Source organism: Leptonychotes weddellii, chromosome 15, assembly GCF_054177405.1.
Source record: "Leptonychotes weddellii isolate Sample4059 chromosome 15, ASM5417740v2, whole genome shotgun sequence".
In the NCBI taxonomy this organism is placed as follows: domain Eukaryota; kingdom Metazoa; phylum Chordata; class Mammalia; order Carnivora; family Phocidae; genus Leptonychotes; species Leptonychotes weddellii.
The window spans coordinates 121,630-135,088 of NC_138383.1; the positions used below are offsets into that span (position 1 = coordinate 121,630).

The 13,459-nt window shown below is 48.7% G+C and overlaps 1 protein-coding gene across 5 annotated transcripts in view; it reads left to right on the plus strand.

Annotated features, from left to right (window-relative positions):
• Nucleotides 1-7,710: 7,710 nt before the first annotated feature.
• Nucleotides 7,711-13,459, plus strand: part of QTGAL (queuosine-tRNA galactosyltransferase) — an 86,801-nt gene continuing 81,052 nt past the window's right edge. For 2 of the 5 annotated variants that reach the window (XR_014140315.1, XM_081804169.1), the window contains exon 1: nt 7,711-8,089. The gene's annotated coding sequence lies outside the window, so the exon portion shown is untranslated. The remainder of the gene's footprint in view (nt 8,090-13,459) is intronic. The other 3 variants (XM_081804170.1, XM_081804171.1, XM_081804172.1) reach the window with 3 other exon arrangements.

Below are 13,459 nucleotides of genomic sequence, written 5' to 3' on the forward strand. Positions count from 1 at the left end.
GGGCCGTTTCCAGAGATTGTAAGTGGTGGCTTTTTTTTTATGATGTCCACCAGTTTCTATTTAGGCAGTTCAGGCAATCTGTGGGGCTCTGCGTACTGTCATTCCGGAAGCCTAACTCCAATCAAAATTCTTGATGGTTCTATTTTATCTCCTGTTGGCTTAGTAGCTAGAATTCTGTTTTGCTATTTTAGTGATAGATTTGGGGTTATAGCGTACATCTTATTGTAGTGTACAGCTTTCCACTGAGTTCAGCCTTTCAAACGTCCACCTGTATCTTTGCGTGTAGTGTAAGGATCTTACAACAGTATCCGGGCATTTCTCCCCTCTGCTCTTTATGCTTCTGTTGTCCTGCACTTTACTTTGCCTGTATTGTAAACCCCACAGGATATCAGTGTTAACTTTAAAGAGACATACGAAATAAGAAAGAGAATCACATGTTCACCCATATAGTTACTATTTCCAGCTCTTTGCTTTGTCTAGATCCATATTTCCCTTTGCTGTCATTTTCCTTCTGCCTGAAGGACTTTCCACATTTCTTGTGGTAGCGATGAGTTCCTTCACCATTTTCATGTCTGCATCTGGCACCGTTGCATGTGGGCTGGTGGACCCTGTGATGAAGAAATGTCATCACAAGATGCACAGCCTTTCCTTTAGTCCCTATCTGCTGCCCCCAACTCCCCTCCAGGACAGGTGAGCTTGCCCCTCAGGTAACCTTGTACAACTTCTGTCCTCCTGCTCTCTCTCTTGCTTCCCTTGCTCTCTTCTTTCCACCTTTCCATCTTCCTTTGTTCCGTGCAGTTCCTTCCCCTTTTCAGAGTGGGTGGGGAGAAGAGAAGGGGAAGGCCTGAGACAGCTGGTCTTCTACATTTGTGGGAACAGCCCCTCCCACCCTGATGGTACCTCTTCAACCTGATGTTCTTTTGCTTCGCGTAATGGAGGGAGGGATGGGCGGTCAGCTCACTTGAACAGTGGTGGCTAGAGAAAAGAACAGACCCCAGAGTTCTTCCCAAGTCAGCCCCTGTAATGTGGTGTTTGGGTTTCCTCCCGTGCCAGGGAACAGCCTCCTTCTGTCTCCTGCAGAGGCGCCTGTAGTTTTAAGTCAGGTGTTCAGAGTCTTACGATTTTCTTCTGTTTCGAAGGCACTTCTAGTACTGGGACTAGGTAGGTGGGGTGGGGTGGACTCCTGGTTTGTTCTTGCACTATCTTATCCAGCTCAGTTTCTTACATTATCTCTGATTTGTATTAAGCATTCTAATCCTGAATAAGTATTATTGTTTTGTTTTTCTAATTTATACTTTACTTTTCATATTTTTTATTGGGATAAGAAGTCTAGAAGAACAATGTGGAATCCTATTACTGAATCCTTATATTGTTCCTGACATAGAGGGAATGTTCCTAGTGTTTCAGTGTTAAGCATGGTATTTACTATTGCTTTTTAACAGATGCCTTTTTTGAGTTAACTTGTGATTCCTAACTTAGCCTTCAGAAGATGAGGGATCAGTATAGAATTTTATTAAATGTCTCTTAGGTATCTGTTAAGGTGATTGCTTATTTGTTTCCCCTAACGTATTTATCATAGTAAGTGATTTTAGTATTGTTCTTAACAATGAACACTGCTAGAACTATCAGCAATGACATGGTAGTATTTTTGTACAATTATTCAGTTTCCTTCAGGATTTTTGTATCTGTGGACATGTGGAAAATTGATCTGTAGCTGTTGGGTGCTTGTTTAGTGTCTGGCTTAAGGATGAGAGCAGAATGCCTTGGGCTTGCTAATAGAGCATTTTTGTAAGCAGTAATTGTGTATTGCAGCTCACCAATCTTTGTCTCAACCTCCCATATAAACTAGCCCTACAGCCTGGGTACAGACAGAAAAAAGCATTTACTCATTCTCACAAATGTCTGCTTTGAGTAATAACAATTTTTTTTAATACCAGCATGTGATAAAAAGAAGTTCAGGCATACAGAATGGTCTACAGTGAAACACAGAAGCCTCACACCCTAGAAGCAGCCAGTGTTTTTTGGTTCTTAGTTGATTTAATTCACATAGTGTCAGTCAGTACTCACTGAACGAGAAAATGTTCAGCCACTGAAGTGTTCCGCGCTGCACTTCTCATTTCCGCTGCAGGGATTTTGTTTGTTTTAACATGGTCACATTGTCAGGGTGCATAATCTCCACACTCTGTTCTATAACTTGTTTTATGTGCTTTACTGCTAAGTTGATTCTGACAGGTGCAGCTCACCGCAGACCAGACCATGTGGTGAGTTAGACTCAGAACTGAGACCCTCTGCTGTTGGCTCTGGGCTGTGCCCAGGGGGCTCCCAAGTGTCAGGATCTGTGGGGGCCTTTAAAGACCTTCTGCCTTATTCTCTTTTACTTTCTACACACCTGCCGTTGTTTGGGTTTTTCCCCCTTCTCTTTTTCTTTTATTTAGTTTTCATTTTATATGTTCCTTTTTTGTGTTGCTGGAGTACTCCTTGAAGTGCATTTTCCGTATCTGGCATGTAGATGGTAAAATATTTGGAGTTTTTACATGTCTGAAAATGTCTTCATTTTGTACTTAGGCTCAATTGACAGTTTGGCTAGGTATAGAATTCTAGGTTCCAAAATCTTTTCCCTTGGAATTTTGAAGGATTGCCTCATTATCTTCTGGTGTTCTCTGGTTTTGTTAAGAAATCTTATGTCAGTCTGACTCCTTAAAGTTTTCTTTTCTGAAAGTGTTTAAGATTTTTCTCTTTATGTTTTGAGTTTTGAAATTTTATAATGCTGGGTCGAGGTGTGGTTGCTTTTCATGCACCCTCTGTTTTTATACTGAATGATCAGCTTTGCATTCTTAGCTTTAATTGTAATATATTGGGTTTCCTTTAGCTTCACTTTAAAGTTTTTGTATGAGACTTGAAATTAGCATGCCCGCATACACTGCTGGGTTGAAGGAGGAGGTAGGCCAGATGATGAGGCTGGAACTTGTGGACAGGCCCCTGCAGCTTGTAGGAGTTTGTCCTTTAAATAGTGGGCCTCAACTTTGGTTGCATGTTAGAAGTGCCTGCGAAGCTTTGGGACCCCTGATGCCTAAGCCCGAGTCCCACCCTAAGATATTCCTGAGTCATTGGTTTGGGGGCCGCTGCTGCACTGAGACTGTGGACGCTTCCTAAGAGATGCTGGGTGCATCCACAACTGAGGACCACTGCTTCAAAATAACCTCAGGAGTGGTGTGGCGTCAGCCCCACTCCCTCGTGGGCTTGGTCCTCAGGGAATCTTGTAGCTCTTGTGCTATTTCAGGGGTGGGCAGGGTGGAGATTTGGGGACCCAGAGCCAGGGCTGTGTTGGCTCTGCTCTGAGTCCTGTTCAGACTGGCGTGTGACTCTCCTGTCAGGGTGGGCAGGTGGGGGTCAGGGTGGGGGGTAGGGTTTATGCTTCAGCAAGGCTCTCCAGAGAGGTGTGAGTAGGAGAGACGTCCACTCTTCCCAGACACTTCTTGCCCTCAAAGTCCTTTCATCCTGTTTCCTCTCTCTGCTCTTTTCTGCCAGTTTTGGTGGTCAGGTGGTTCGCTTCCGATTCTCAAGAGTGTGCCCCCAGCATGACCTCACAGAGTTTGCGCCTGACCCTGGAGGACTTGCTGGTTTACTCAGAGTTCGCAGAGGACATCTGAGCCCAGGCTGTCTCCTCCTGAATTCCTTTTTTTTTTTTTTTTTTTTAAAGATTTTATTTATTTATTTATTCATGAGAGAGAGAGAGAGAGAGGCAGAGGCAGAGGGAGAAGCAGGCTCCCCGCGGAGCAGGGAGCCCGATGCGGGACTCGATCCCAGGAGCCTGGGATCATGACCTGAGCTGAAGGCAGACGCTTAACTGACCGAGCCACCCAGGCGTCCCTCCTCCTGAATTCCTGAGGGTCCGCCCTCGCACAGGGCTAACCTTTCTCAACACTGGCTCTCCACAAAGCAGTGTGCTGCTCCATGGGGGCGGCTCAGACGCCCGTCCTCCCAGCACCCTGCCGTCACCTTTGGCAGCTTCCTGCCAACACTGAGGTCTGTGTTCCTGGGCCAAGGAGAGGGAGGGTGTTGGTGGACCTGAGTTAAGTAGTTGAGTTCACGGAATGAAACAGAAACAGAGAGTGCTCCAACCCCACACCACATCCCTCACAAACAGCACCCCATATCCTACTTAGGAGAGCAGGAAAGTGTAGACATATTTTAGAAAAAATTTAAAACCAGAAATAGTTGTTAAAATTGGTCATTTTAAAAGAAAACTTTTTCCTAAGTTTATATTGAAAGACCACACTCTTTGGCATTGCCTCTCGGTGGCCCTGCCGCCAGAGGACTGGGGCAGAGGACCGGGCGGCAGGCAGCCAGGCTGCAGTGGGCCCACCCTCCACCTCTCTGTGCCTTGGTTTCCCTTGCAGGCAGCAGGTGCGCGTGCCCACTGCTGAGAAGGCATGGGTGTGCTAGAGCCACTCAGTTGCTGCCCCATTCTTGGCATCCTGATCTTCACCGTTAACTCATGCATCTGGAAGACACTCCGTTTTTTTTCCCCAAATTATTTCTTGTTTTCATTGTTGGAAATAGAAAACTTGAAAGAAATCAGTTGTTGTAGAACATCTATTTCAGCTTGCTTCTGAGATATGTGTAAACAAATTGTGGTTTCTGAAACTGGTTTGAATGTCTTTTTAAAATATTCTTTAATTAAGATGTTTTGCATCTTCCGTAGTTGATAAAGGAAGTCGAGGGCATTTTGGTGATGGCGTGTCTTTACTTGTCTAATCTCCACTTTATTTTTTTTTAAAGATTTTATTTACTTATTTGACAGAGAGAGAGACACAGCGAGAGCAAGAACACAAGCAGGGGGAGTGGGAGAGCGAGAAACAGACTCCCCGCCGAGCAGGGAGCCCGATGCGGGGCTCGATCCCAGGACCCTGGGATCATGACCTGAGCCGAAGGCAGACGCTCAACCAGGCGCCCCTAGAAATATTTATTTTTTTAAAGATTTTATTTGACAGAGTGAGCAGGAACACAAGCAGGGGGAGCGGGAGAGGGAGAAGCAGGCTTCCCGCCGAGCAGGGAGCCCGATGCGGGGCTCGATCCCAGGACCCCAGGATCATGACCTGAGCCGAAGGCAGACGCTTAACGACTGAGCCACTCAGGCGCCCCTTTTTTTTTTTTCTCTAAGATGTTATTTATTTGACAGAGAGATAGCGAGAGCAGGAACACAAGCAGGGGGAGTGGGAGAGGGAGAAGCCAGCTTCCCACCAAGCAGGGAGCCCGATGCGGGGCTCGATCCCAGGACCCTGGGATCATGACCTGAGCCGAAGGCAGACGCCCAACGACTGAGCCACCCAGGCGCGCCTAATCTCCATTTTAAACACGTTTTGTTTTTTATAAAATATTTTTATAGATTAGGTATAACGAGTCATATCACATTTGTATGTATTTTGTCAATAACAAAAAATCAGTTGTCATAGTGTGAAGAAATGAAGTGGTCGTGCTGTCATTTTGAAGGGGGCAAGGCAAATTCAGGGGGGCCCTGCATTCCAATTATGGAACGGAGTTAATTTGATGACATCTGAAAGAGCGTATTTTCCTACAAAGATATTTTCTGAAATAGAGAAAGTTATGTCGACTATTGGATAACATAAATCCACAGTGTTTCCTTTTTCAGGAGTGCTGAGTTATTTAAATTGGATTAAGATTCATTTCTTATTATTTCATATCATAACAGAGCAAAACATTTCTTAAAAATGCCGTCACTTGCTAAAATGAAAACACAACACAATTCTGTCCTCTTCTCTCCAAAGAGTGAGGATGGCTGCGTTTTTCCTGCTGTGACCATGACAACCGGCTCCGTCACAAAGGGACAGCCTCCCCGGACATCAGGCCCTGGCACAAACATTTGACTTTCTTCAAGGCAGTAATATTAAAGCAAATTCCTTGTCTTTGCCAAACATAGGACTCATTGTGAGGAACTTCCAGCTTCCTTAGTGAGACATGTTTTCCTTCGTTATCCAAATTCTGGTTTGATTTTTCCCCTTCTGAAACCTGACTCTACTAAGCAGCTTTTTAAACAGAACTCCTGGTAATTTAAGTGTGGTTGTGGACCGTCTCTTCCCCTTTGCGTCTTCCTTGTGCAGTGCTTTGGTTTTGATCCCAGGAGGCCTTTCCTGGGCCTGCCGTGCCCGGTGACAGAGCTTTAGCCACAGGTGTGTCCTTGCCGCCGCGAGGCCATCCCCGGGCCCTCGCCTTGCTGCGCTTCCTTCTCCGCCTGTTACACCGGTGGTTCTTGGAGACCTGGGACCGCTCTGCTAACTGATTTGGGTTGGCTGAGCTCTAGGATTAATGCTAGAGACTGAGCTGCCGCCTTGTGTGAAAACAGCCTGCACAGGGGTACTGCCCTGGGCCGCAGCCTGGGTGACCTGAGCAAGGCCGTGTCCCTGCTCCTCTGGCCCAGCAGGACTGGCACTGGGGCTGCGGTTTGCTCAGAGCCGGTGCCTGGAGCGGCTGCCTTCTCTCCCTGCCTCAGAGACCCTGTGCTTGGCGTGGAAAACCAGGGAGGGCTCCCGTGTGGCCTGAGGCGACGTATTGCTGTGTCCCTGGCACCAGCGAGACGTTCTTCAGTTTGCCTGAGCTGGAGTACTAGAGGGATTTACTGCTTTAGGTCTGCGCACATCTGTTTCAGTTTGTGTGACTTTTCTCCGTTGCCCAAAATGCGTAACTGGCTGGTTAACTCGATTCAGGTGTTGGTAACTGCTTTTCTAGGGAGGTGTATCTTGTGCCCCTTGAGGTCCCCTCAGCCCCTCTAAATACCTCCTGTAACCTGCCCCTGGCCTCAGCACCCGAACTCAGCTGCCTCAGTGCTGATTTCTGCGGCCGCTCCTTACTCAGAAAGCTTACCGGGCCAGGCCTGCCCTCCTGCCTGCCTCCATGGCCTGCTGTTCCCCACACCGCTGGGCGCGCTCTGGCGTCTGCTCTTTATCAAACCCTAGCGGCCCCAGGCGCCCTCTTGCCCCTTGTCTTCATAAGCCTCCTGGTACTTCTCCAGCACTGTTCATTCCGTGCAGCCGGAGATCATCATTTAACTTTTTCCAACTCAGTTGCAATCTCTTTGAAGGCAAAGTGTTTCTAAAACATTTACTAAAACATAACATCCATACAGAAAAGTGCACTTATCATAAATGCCAGTTCAGTTAATTTTCTCAAACTGAGCATGCCGTGTAACCAGCGCCCCGATGAAGCGCCGACATCACCAACCCTCAGAGGCCGCCCCCCGCGTCCCTTCTAGTCCCTGCCCACTTCCCAAGGCAACCCCCTGATTCCAGATGAATTTGCTGCCCTTGAACACCATGTGGACATCACGCACATGTGTGTGCAAACCAGGGTTGTTCATTCTCATCATGGTATCTTCTCAGCTTTTCCGTTCTACGTTGGGGACCATCACATCTTGGTGAACGTGTGGGGGGTGTTCTTTGGGGTCTGCACCTAGCAAGGGAGCTGCTGGGTCATAGGGTATGTGCATGTTCAGACGTGATGAACACTGGCAGTGACTGTAATTACCACTGAGGGATGCGTTCAGGTAACTGCTCATGGTGTCCAGTTCAGTGAGCTTTTACCAACCGATCACACACGCGTCACCCCCTCCCCAGGTAACCATATCTTGACTTTTATCAGCATTCCCGACGGCATCTACTCAAGCACTTCCATTCAGGGGCATTTTGATTTTTTCTTTTTAATATTCCCCCCGGCTTAGCTTAGTGTTATACTCAGTAAATGGTTGCTGAATCTGTTTTCCTCCAGTGAGCAATCCCTCCTTAATACGCTGGTCCCATGTGGCCTCTTTGCGTCTCAGCCCCTAAAGATGGAGCTCTGTTTTCCATTTGCTTCCCTTTCACTCTGTCTAGGGCTGACCTGGTTTTTTTTTACCTGGTAGTGTACAGTGTTGTTAGTTCCTTGTAGTACCATTACCCTAAGTTCTAGGAAAGAGAAGACCACTGAGAATTGAATTACAAAAGAACTTTTGTCTTTCTTTTTTGAAACAGTTGGATATTCTAAAAATCAAGCAATAGCACAAAGCTCAGGATCTTACCTTTGCTTTTTGGATTCGGTAAGTAAATGTTTTATTTAAAGTGTGTGTATACGTAGGGGTTGAATAATTAAATGACCTGACATTTTAGTGTGGTTCTTGAAAATCATTATTCTAATATATAATGATCAGACTTAAAAGTTAAGGTTCATGGGCTCTTGCTGTTAAATTGCTATAGCACTGAATGAGTTATTTTTTAATAAATAGAATTATATAAAAATGCAGAATTGCACAACAGAATCACATAAACTGGGAAGACATGGACAAACAGTTGATGAACAGCCTTAGATAAGATATAATGCACACAAGTGATAAGAAAGCACAGAAAAGGATTGGTGGTGGGTCTGTCGGGAAGGACGGAAGGACAGGCGTGGGGGGCCAGAACAGCCGACTGCAGATGGGCTTTAACATACCTTTTGGTCACTTGTGACCAAGGAAACAAAAGTTACATTAGTGAGATACGAGTTTTTAAAAACCACATTAACAGGGTTTTCTGAAGTGCAGATAGTCCATATTTGGAAAGTGTGAATTGGGGGTGCTCAGTGGCAAAGTTAAGCATTTTGTATCAAGAACTTAAAAAATGCTCATGCTGTCGACTCTAGACTTCATTTGTAGGGATCTCAGAAATTCTGAAAACGATTTATGTGCGGTCGGTATATGGGAATTACTATGTTTATAAAGCATCTTCAGTCACGTGAGGAAGGATTATGACCGGTGAACAAGAAGCATAATTACATAGATAGCGTGTGTTCACCCGTGGATTTTCTTGTTACTTACTTCATTTTTTTTTAACGATTTTTATTTATTTTTTGAGAGAGAGTGAGAGCACAAGCAGGAGGAGGGGCAGGCAGAGGGAGAAGCAGGCTTCCCACTGAGCAGGGAGCCCGATGCGGGGCTCGGTCCCAGGATGCCAGGATCATGACCTGAGCCGAAGGTAGACGCTCAACGACTAAGCCCCCCAGGCACCCCTTATTACTAACTTTAAAACACACTTTAAGAATGTCTGTCTGTGGTCTCCCTTCGGGCTCCTCTGGGTCTGGGAATGCAGGGCACCCACGTCTTCTGGGCATTCCTTGGGTAGCTGCTGTTGGCGTTCACGAGGTTGGCCGTGGCTCAGAGTTTCTGCTTGTGCTGAATTCACCTACGAACCTTGTCATCTCGTATAGGCGTAGCCTTTTCCTTGATTACCAGGACCTTCTGTACAAGGTCTGGGTCCACGGCGAGGTTTGAGGAGATTGTGTGCCGATGTGAGCAAGCGGCAAAAAACTGCCTCTCAGACGGCCCTGCTCTTGGAGACAAACCCTGGGGCTGCAGTGCCTGTCCTGCTGCTTCGGCGTCTCCAGTCTCTTTTTCTGCCTTTTTCTTAGATAAAACTCCCTCTTGTTCCCTCATCTTGCAGACCTGGCTCCGGGGCCTGTTTTCACTCTCAGAGGGTCCATCCAACAGTTTCCTAAACAAAGACAGTTTTTCCACCAAAGACAGCTACACCCACCACGTAGCAAAGTGTGCTTCCTACGGCCTTTGGGTGCAGGGAGGTGGCGATTTTCTGTTGCTCCTTTAGGATTGCTCTTTCTGAAATACTCAGGAAGCTCCCAGCGGCGGGACTAGGAGAAGGAGAGAGGAGGGCTAAAGACACCCTCTCCTCTCCGGTATCCTCCAAGGCTTTCTCTGCGTTCGCTGGAGAGCAAGAAAGAAAATGAAGGAAGGCCAAGTTGGACCGGGTGGAGCCCGGTTTAGAACGGCGAGAACCGCGGACCAGGGAGGCTCCTGATAAAGCTACTGACGGATGTCAGCACAGCCACCACCGGGCTGGCGGAGGGCAGGGTGGACGACCAGGTCCTTTCAGTGGTGGGCAGGCGTCCCTTCCGAGGGTACCCCCACCACTTGCCACCACAGCAGAGAACCTCTGCCTGGCCCGCTTCCCCTGGGCCCCTGGCAGCATGGTCTCTGCATCAGGAGCCTGTGAGTCAGCACGAAGCTGTGTGTCCCGCCACAGCGCCTGGCAGGGGCTGCAGGCCCGAGGGTTCCTGAGGGGACCGCCCGGGAGGGAGACTGGGCCCGCGCCCTGCACGGGACGCCCGAGGGGACTGCCAGGATGCCCCGTCTTCCCGGAGGTGGGTTGGCGCCCTCAGTGAGGGACAGACAGTACATAAAAATATTTATTATATAATAATAAATAAATAAATAATATTTATTTAAAATATTATATAGCCTGATACTCTTTGCATAAAGATAAAAACACTGAAATTTTTAACTGACTTCTTCGGCTCAGTACGAACAGCAGAGTTCAGCAGGGTCACGACGTGGCGTGCGGCAGGCTGGGGGACGCGGTCAGAGGGCCGGGCAAGTTCACGGGCACGTAGACCAGTTACCCCTGCCTGGCCGCGGGTACAGCAGACCAACAGGCCCCGCTCGAAAACATTCCAAAGCCTGACTTTCCTCATCTTGATGTTTTGGAAGGTTCCAGGGCACTTGCAGACTGCCCTCTTTAAAACTCAGGTTGTCTGATTTCTTCACGACGGTGTTAGGCATGCATCTTCGTGCAGGACATCTTGTTACATGTGATTTTGATTTGCCCCATTCCTGACGGTGCTGTCTCTGGTCACCCAGTGCAAGTGGCATCTGGACAGTGGAGCTGCGGCAAGCCCTTACGAGCTCTCCTGTGGATTGCCTCTTCTTCGGCTGGCCTTTGCTGGTGGGCATGTCAGGGTCCACGGGGAGCGGGCCCCTGGTCAGGAGAAGATGGTTGCGGTCTGCAGCGAAGGCAGGGTACCGATGGTACAACAAAATAAAATGTTTTTGCATGAAGAAGGCTTCTGAGGCCTCTTAGCCTGGGTTGCATTTTGACTTGTTGGCCCCTGGGACGCAGGCAGATTGCCGCATTTAAAACTTAGAGTGCTTATCGTTAGGAGCAGCTCCCAGGCCGCAGCTCTGCCTGGAGTTCATTCATTCGTGTGCCTGGTGCTGGTGGGGACAAGGGGTGCAGCCGTCAACAAAAGAGACCGGAGGGCGCCTGGGTGGCTCAGTCGGTTAAGCGACTGCCTTCGGCTCAGGTCATGATCCTGGAGTCCCGGGATCGAGTCCCGCGTCGGGCTCCCTGCTCGGCGGGGAGCCTGCTTCTCCCTCTGACCCTCCCCCCTCTCATGTGCTCTCTCTCTCTCATTCTCTCTGTCTCAAATAAATAAATAAAATCTTAAAAAAAAAATGCAATAGCTTAGGGCACCTGGGTGGCTCAGTTGGTTAAGCATCTGCCTTTGACTCAGGTCATGATCTTAGGGTCCTGGGATCGAGTCCCGCATCGGGCTCCCTGCTCAGCGGGGAGCCTGCTTCTCCCTCTGACCCTCCCCCCTCTCATGTGCTCTCTCTCTCTCATTCTCTCTGTCTCAAATAAATAAATAAAATCTTTAAAAAAACAAAACAAAACAGACCGGAGAGCAAAAGCCAATGTCTCCACGGCGACATCGGCCCCCCCACCGCTGCAGACCCTCACGCACTTTCACACATGCAAGCCAGGCCCACATCCCCTGCAGCTTCTCAGCGATACCCTTGCCTCTGAGTGCCGCCAGCATATGAGGGGCCTCACCCCTTGGCCTGCTTGTGGGATGCCCTGTGCACAGCACTCACCAGTTTGCACACGCCTGCCATGGACGGTGTGCTGTGGCCTGGGCCTTCGCAATTCAGGAATCTCCTGCTTAGAAGAGGATGTCATGGCAGCGCTTAAAAAACGTGTGTTGCAAAGCTTGAGGAGCGCAGCTTCCACGTACTTACTTAGCTGTTCTTTGGCCTCTTTCATCAGCATTCTGTAATTTTCAGGGTACCATGATCACGTACACATGCTGTTAAGCTTGTGCTGACATGCCCTTTTCTTTCAAGCAGTTGTAAACGGACATTGCAGTCTTAATTTCTCCGTTCACTTGTTCATCATTACGGTAAAGAAGTATGGCCATTTTTGTGTACTGATCCTGCAGAACTCCCTTTTAGCTCTAGGTTTTGGGGTAGATTCCTGAGGACCTCCTAGACAGACAGTCACGTCTTCTGCAAAGAGGGTGGTTTTATTTCTTCCTCTCCGACTCTGTGCCCTTCACCCCGCTCCTGCCTCCCAGCACCGCATAGAACTTGCGCTGAGTGAGGGCAGCATCCTTGACGTTCCGGGTCCCGCGGGGTCCACTCTGTCCTGGCTGGCCGACAGCTTTCCTCGTGCGTAGGTACTGGGCTTTGTCAGACGTTCTGTCTGGGTCAGTTGGGATTTGTTGGTTTTTAAAACATGTTGCTGAAGATTTATGCGATTTTTTCCCATGGTTTTGGAATTTGGAATTTTTCTGATTGTCAAGAATCATTCCTGGAATTTGGTGAGCTCTTTCAAAGCATAGCCTCAAGGTTTTTTTCAAATAAGATGAATTTTTCACTATTAGCTCGTAATTTTTTTCTATCTTGTTTTTTTCTCTTGGGTCTCTTGTGTGTGAATGTTATGTCTTACAGTCTGCTAATTTTTCTGTGATTTCTATTTCTTTGTAATTTTGCATGTTACAGTCTGACCTTCCAGTTGGGGACTGTGACCATGCACTTCATGCTCACAATTGCTTTTAGGAGTTGGAGCTTAGGCTTTCAGCTCCCGGAAGCCTTTCCTCCCGTGTACTGGGGTACCTCTGGGAGTCCCCCTGTTTTGTTTGTCTCCCTAGCAGCTCCAGGGGCGGCTGCTTCTCTCTGCTTCCCAGGTCCTCTGAGATGCATTAATGGTTAATTTTGTTTGTTTGTGGCTCTCTGCACCCTGGGAGGGCAGGCCAAACTGGGGCCAAGGCAGCCGGTGTGCGAGGAGGTATGGGATCTGCGCTCCTGAGGCCCAGTCCTTCCGTGGACTCTGCTGGGCCCCAGGGCAGGCCTGTGTTGCAGATGTCCTCAGTTTGTGGCCATTTCTCTCCCATCCTCCCCCTTTCGTTGGTCCTCCTGACAAAACATCGGGGGTCTTCCCGGTGCCCACGGAGCAAGCCCCTGGAGCACGAAATCTGGCCCAGGACTGCTGGCTGCTCTCTTCTCGAGACCCTGCATGGCCATAGCCTTTTGCTGCTCTCTGGATGGCCAGCATGTTCAGTAAAGGTGTTGGTGGTGCTGGAGGGGACAGGCAGCCCAGACCTGGGCCCGCTCGCTTTAGCGTGTTGGCATCTGCTCGTCTAGCTGCAGGGAGTGGTTAGGGTACGCTCTGGCTGTCAGAGCAGCCCGGGGCCTTGCCCACGTCGCCCAGGGCACAGACCCACATCGAGGACGAGAGGTCTTCCATCAACACAATTAGATTCTCCAGAGTCGTCCTCATGTCACGGGGCCACTCCCTGGACTGTCCCCACCTTTTCCCCCCTTGCCCACGTCGCCTAGGGCACAGACCCACATTGAGGACGA